The following is a 6,426-nucleotide window of genomic DNA, read 5'->3' as shown; positions in this document are numbered from 1 at the left end:
GTGTATGTTTGTCTGTATCGTTCTGCCCTTAATTCCACAAGTCTGGTGATTGCCAACAACGCTGGATGTGATGTATTGAAGTCGTTTTGTCAGAATTTTTGCAAAGATTTTGTACTCCACATTGCAAAGTGTAATAGGGCGGTACCCTTCAACAATTAGGAGTTTATCTGCCTCTTTACTTTTTGGGATTAAAACTGTATGGCTCTTATAAAAAGAAGGTGGTAGTGTTTCCTGCTCATACGCTTCCAGACATACTTTAAGTAGAAACGGGCTTAGGAGGTCCTTGTATTCTTTATAAAACTCTGCTGGGAATCTATCGGGCCCTGGTGTTTTTGAATTTGGTAATTCATCTATCGCGCATTGTACTTCTTCCAATGTGATTGGTCTACCAAGGAGATCGCTCTTAAGCTGGCTAACCTGGGGCATCAAAGAGACTAGATATTTAGCTTTACAATTCAGAAGTTGTATTCTTTTTGACTGTCCATTTCGAGTCTCATTGTCAAGTGCTCGTCGAGTGGGTGTCTCTGAGGATAGAAATCGTCTATAACGAGACCGTACTAGTGCTCAATGGAACCGTTTTTGTTCGTGACTTTGTATCTGACACTTCACTCGTAGTATTTCTTCATGAAACAAACCAGGCGTCTAGCACTCTAGCTCGTGGAGGGTCTGTAGGTTGCGTAAAAGAAGATTTTTGTCTTTCTTTGCATGGAATGATGTTATGCACGAGTATTCAATTGCTTCATTCTTAATTTCTTGTTTAAACGAGTCCCACTGGGCAAAAAATGCCGAATAGGTGGTTCGTCCTCGCCTTATTAAAATTTTCTCGAACTCGCTTGCTAGACTCTTTGTCTTCTAATAGTCTCGTATTAAATTTCCATAAAGCCCAATTTGGTGGTGATTTGCGTTGTACGTCTCTACCGATGCACGCCCTTACAAGGCAATGATCCGAAAAGGAAACTGGCTTTACGTCGTAGGCACTCACTTGTGCAAAAAGGGGACTTGGTACATAAATGCGATCCAGTCTCGCATTGCATGTTGCATGAAGATGGGTAAATCGATTAGAAACGTTTTGCGAAGCCCCAACGTCAAAAGGTAGTAATCAGATGTGAGACTGTTCAAAATTTCGGCACTGCTATCACGCCTTGTAGAAGGCACTGATCTGTAGCTAACGTTACACACACAGTTAAAGTCTCCGAACAAAACAATCTGCTTGTCTGTATCAAGAAATGGGGCAAGATTTTCAAAGAAAAAACGTCTCTCTCGCTCGCCGTTATGCCCCGTAACAGAAAATCACAGCATATAAACCTTCCTTTGTCGTCAACGACATGTGACAGTGAAGAATAACCCAGGCTTTTTTTCAGAAACAAAAAGCACCCTCCCGACAAGTTATCAGCATGACTGACACATACCACGTATGTCAAGAGGAAAGGGTCCAGTGCTCGAGCGGTGTCCTCATCAGACGATATCTTTGTTTCCTGAACGGCAACAAAGTCTATCTGTTCTTTTAAGAGGAGCCTATATACTTGGGACTGTCGCGCACGTGAACACAGTCCTCTGACATTGAGGGTAGCGAAGCTGAGTGGGGGGCGTGCCATGGGCTATACTAGTTGTTATGTAGGTGAAACATCATTGTCTTTCATCTCGTTGTCCGGCTGTGGAGCCGGGCTGTAAGGGTCTTCTCGGAGCGCTGCTGGCTTGCGCTTTGCCTCTCCTCCCTCGTCATTCTTGCTCTCCTTCTTGGCACCCATTCCAGAAGGCTGGGACGACTCAGCCTTAGGAGCGGGTCTCTTGACGGATGCTCCATTGGATGTAGTGGAACGCTCCCGGCGAGGCAGTGGCTGTTGGCTGCAGGACGGCTCCTCTGTTACCTCCAAGAGGGGGTACTCGTCTTCCGACCAGTTTCGCATGGTTGCTGTAGTGGTTATCGTAGAGTCTTCTTTGATTGGCTCAGATGAGACATCATGCGAGACGGGATTGGTCGTTTGTGCTTCTCGGGAAGCAGTTTCCCGTTCTGTCCTTGGTGCTATAGAATCGATGACTTCTCCTGTAGCGTCAACCATCTCACTGATGTCCATTAGGTGATCTTGAACAACGTCATCAAGAGGGGTTCTCACCCGTCGGAGCTTGTCGGCGTATGTCAATACACATTCGTCTGTAGAGCGTCCATAGCGGCGACATTCGCCGCACCGAGGAGTTCTGCACTCTCGACGTATGTGCCCGATTCGGTTGCATCGGAGGCACAGCGGAGGGCGACCAGGAACGATCACGAGGCTTCGGCAGCCGAAAACCGTGAGTTGGTGCGGGATTTGGGTGCTGTTCATCCCTTCACGGAGTGTTAACGTTACTTCTTTGTTTAAAGTCTCCATTTGCTCCATCCCTGGGCAACTCCACTTCTCTCGAACGATTGAACGAACCGCACCGTAGGGCGCTAGCGCCTCTTCGATTCGCTTGTTCTCCATGTGGACCGGCAGTCACAAAAACTTGAGTTTAACGTCTCTGGTGTCTGGGTCGATGACTATGCATCTGTGTCCCTTCACACAGAGCTCGACCTTGTTGACGAGCTTGGCTTTCGCCAAAGCGCTAGTACAAGTTACCATCCATACGTGGCTTATTTGTAATTGGCCGATTCCGACGATATCTTGAGCCTCAACCACTCCTCGTAAGGCATCACGGAAGTCAGGTGCGCGGTAGGGTCTCGCGGCAAGATCGCCATGCAGGAAAACAGAGTTTAGGCTCAAATGACCTGTGGGTAGACGAGGTAAGACGGTCCGGTATTCAGTTGTCATGGTTTCCGAAGAACTGGCCGAAGCCTCAGCATTTCCCCGGCCAGTGGCCGGTGTATTTTTCTTAGAGAATTTAAAGCGCGTCCGTTCGGACCGCCGTCTTCTTCTTTCTCGAGCTACGGGCACATTGCTTCTGAGACCGCTTAAGTCGTCTTAGTTAGAGCCACTAAATGAGCTGCGCTTAGAGTATCGGCACTCCGTTCCCCGACATTGTTGTGGGCGCCGCCATTTTGGCTCGTATGCAGAGCAGACACAACTGCCGATCGTCCTGATTCATAAGGGAGGCTTCCTCAGCGTTAGAGTTGGTGTTAGGAAGGTCATCTAAGATTGCTTTGCTCTGTCGCGAAATGTTTAAACATTTGCAGAGGGCGGAGAAGCGTTTCCTGTGATTTCAGATAAAGCTTCAGATAACTGGCAACCATGATTTTAAGACACAATATGGCGAAGTGTCGTTACTCTGAAGCGTAGCTTATTTAGTGGCACTAGTCTTAGTTGTTCGTGTGTGTGTGCAATTCAGATCACGTGATGTCCCGCGCGCAACTTGGCTTTTGTAATACGGTTAAAAACAGGATGCGTCATTGCCGCAGGTCATGTGACCATGGTCGTGTGACGTTGCTCGTCTTCCTATCACGTGGTTTCACGCGCGCGCGATTCAAACGATGCTCACGAACTCGTAGCCTCGTGGCGCCCCCTTCGCTATTACAAATAGGGTCTTCGACCCGCTGAATTTCGACGTCATGTGACGTCCCAAATAGCAGCAGCTGGGTCCCGCTAAATTGGGGTGAATGTAAAATTTTGAAGCTCGCGGACCGTGATTGATGTTGATCCTGCATAAAGCTTTAAAGTGACCCTGTTAAAATTTGGGGAAAGCTTGTAAAACTTTGCAAAGACCCAGCGAATTTTGGGTATAGGCGCCATCTAGTGTTCAAATTGTGAAGTGGTCCTCGTCAAAATTGGGTGCCATCTGGTGGTAAAAGCTTCGACCCGCTATAAATTTTGGGGGTCATGTGAAGGTCCCAATTAGCACCAGCTGGGTGCCGCTAATTTGGGGATGATGTCATGGTAAAACTTTGAAGCTGGCGGACCGTGTTAATTGTTGGGCCAACGTTAAGCTTTGAAGTGAACTTGCGTAATTTTGCGGGCCAGCGCAAAGTCCTGAAGCACACAGACCATGCCGGACCCAGTGATTTTTCTTTTAATTTTTTTTATAGACACCATCTAGTGTTAGAGCTTTGAAGAGTTAAATGCTAAAATTGCTCACATCTAGTGGTAAAAGCTTCGAAATGGAAGAACTCGAATTTTACCCAATGTTCGCGGGAAATCATTGTACGCGTCCCTGGTTTCGCGGAACGTTCGCGTGCGACGAGATTGGTCAAGAGAGAGCGTCACCTGGTCATTACGTAGTGAATACGGCACCGAGGTCTTTGTTCGGTGAACACTGGGTTCTTTTCTACCTATGCCCAAAGGACAAGGCAATTAGTTATTTTGACAGTTTCGGGATGATTCCGATTCACGGGGAATTTTACGACTTCATCGAAGACGCAGCGGCTTTCTTCTGCTCCAAGAGAAGAATTCAAGGGACTTTGTCGCACACGTGCGGACTTTACTGTCTATACGTGGGTGCGCGCCTGTGTTGCGGTGTACCGCTCCGTGAATGCATCCAAGCTTTCTCGTCGAGCGACTACCGACGGAACGACGCACACATTTCCATACTCGTGCGCAAGCAATTTCCTTCTCCCGCTTTAAAGCTCTCCTGCTGCTCCGCTCTGTAACCTGATCTCGAAATATAGCCACAAAAAGGACACAAAGCCAGGATGGATCTTTTTCTTTTTTTTTTTTATTCAATATGCATGCATCTAAGATATTCTCGAGACATGAAGAAACATATGACGCGCGACAGCTCTTTATACACATATCAAACACTTGGTGAAAAACGAAAAAACCTCGCGCTACATAAAAATGGCTCTTTACAATACCCTCTGTACACACACGCACACAAATACATCAGCCTGAAATTAAAAAAAAAAAAAAAAAACACTTCACGAGAGGCTCCAATGTCCGAAAGGAAGAGTTGAAACGCCGTCAGAGTCGATGAAGCGCTTGTTGTCAAACGGGTTCTGTCCTATCTTCTCCACGACAACAGTCTTCTTCTCGCACAACGTACGAGCGATAGACCGCTGCGTGATTTTATACAGAGTTTGTTGCTCGAGAGTTAGAACGTACAGCTCGTAGGTTAGCTTACGGGACTCGCACCTTTTCACTCCTTTCGCCCTCACGTAGTGCTCTCTAGAGGCTAGTTCCATCGAATAGAGTTTGGGTTTTAAACAAACAAATCCACGAATGTGATCTTTTGGGAGCTCGTTTTTGAACACTCCTAGTTTCATTTTGTTTGCGAGAGAGAACAAGGGGTGTCAGGCTGTGTACCAGAAGTATCCAGGTGAGTTTTGGCAAGGGTCGCGAGCTTCGAGTCTGCATCCGGGTCGGTGATTTGGAGGATGAACGAGTCCGTGTCACTGTACGCTGCGCGAGCGTCGGGGAAAATGCGCCTGACCTGCTTGTAGAAAAATTCGTACATGACCCGTTTGGACATCTCTAGGATAGAAAAGCCCGCGTACACGGGTTTGTTTAAGTGTAGGGTTCTCTGGGAAAGCTGAAAGATCACCACGGTCGGGCTAATTGCCGCAAACTGTCTGAGGTTAGGTTTCTGCAGGTTTTTCAGCACTTCGTCCTCGCTCGCGCTAATGACAACGTTATTGTACTGACGTGGGTTTTCGGTAGTCTTGCCATAAATCGAATTCATAATGAGCTTAGATAGGTTCTTTTAAAAGGCATTTGTCGCCTGTTTTCTGAGGTTGTGGTTAAAGTCGATGAAATCTTTAAGGAATGCCCTCTGCGAAAACTTGAAAACGCGATGAATGACCTTTAGTTTTAAGCCCAACTCAAGATACAGCTAGAGATTTCGGTAGTGGATAATGTAATTGCGTTTTGGGTAAAAGGGGAGAAGCTACTTTCGCTCAGACTCTCGCTGGGGTAGGTGAAATTTTTCGGCGAGCGCTTTTTGATAGGGTGAGGGCCATTCGAGCGGGACTCCTCGTTTCTAGGGAGCCAGGGAAAGTCCGCGTGCGAACCGTGTAGTTCCCGAGGGTAGTCAAGGTCCACCTCTAAAATGTAACCCTCGGGCGCGTCGTCGGGAACCTGCTGGAAGTGGAGAGCGTCGATTTCCTCGCCGTCAAGCCAGCGAAAATCTGCGCATGGAAGGGATTGTCGCATGGTGGAAGCGTAAAGACCGTTCCCGTCGAGGTCTAAACTTTGAGAAACCGCCGTGTTCGGGTCGAAACATGCGGTTCCTGGCACGTTAGCCCTCGTGTTGCGAATGGCACATTGAACGATTCCTCCTCACAAACCCGCTTCGATGAAGAGATACGCATCCACGTCGTCGTTTCACCCCAGTTTGTTTAAGTGAGCAGGCGAGACTGAGCGCGGGGAGGGAAACGTAGCGTAACGGATCGAGCTCGTACGTGTCTAAAGTCCATTTCCTGAAATTTTGGAACACGTCGGCGAGAAGTAGGCAGTCGAGATGCAGGTATCAGTCACTGTATTCTCGTAGGCTTTTGAAATTAAATGTTTCAAAGACGGTTTGGGC

At 47.6% G+C, this 6,426-nt stretch overlaps 1 pseudogene; it reads right to left on the bottom strand.

Moving 5' to 3' along the window:
- Positions 1–4,822: 4,822 nt before the first annotated feature.
- LOC120848488 lies at positions 4,823–6,053 on the bottom strand (annotated as a pseudogene).
- Between the last annotated feature and the right edge of the window lie 373 nt (positions 6,054–6,426).

The sequence above is a fragment of the Ixodes scapularis genome, unplaced genomic scaffold, assembly GCF_016920785.2.
Source record: "Ixodes scapularis isolate PalLabHiFi unplaced genomic scaffold, ASM1692078v2 PGA_scaffold12__126_contigs__length_90152505, whole genome shotgun sequence".
Classification (NCBI taxonomy): domain Eukaryota; kingdom Metazoa; phylum Arthropoda; class Arachnida; order Ixodida; family Ixodidae; genus Ixodes; species Ixodes scapularis.
Note: the sequence above shows the minus strand (reverse complement) of the source record. Positions and strands in the feature narration are given on the sequence as shown.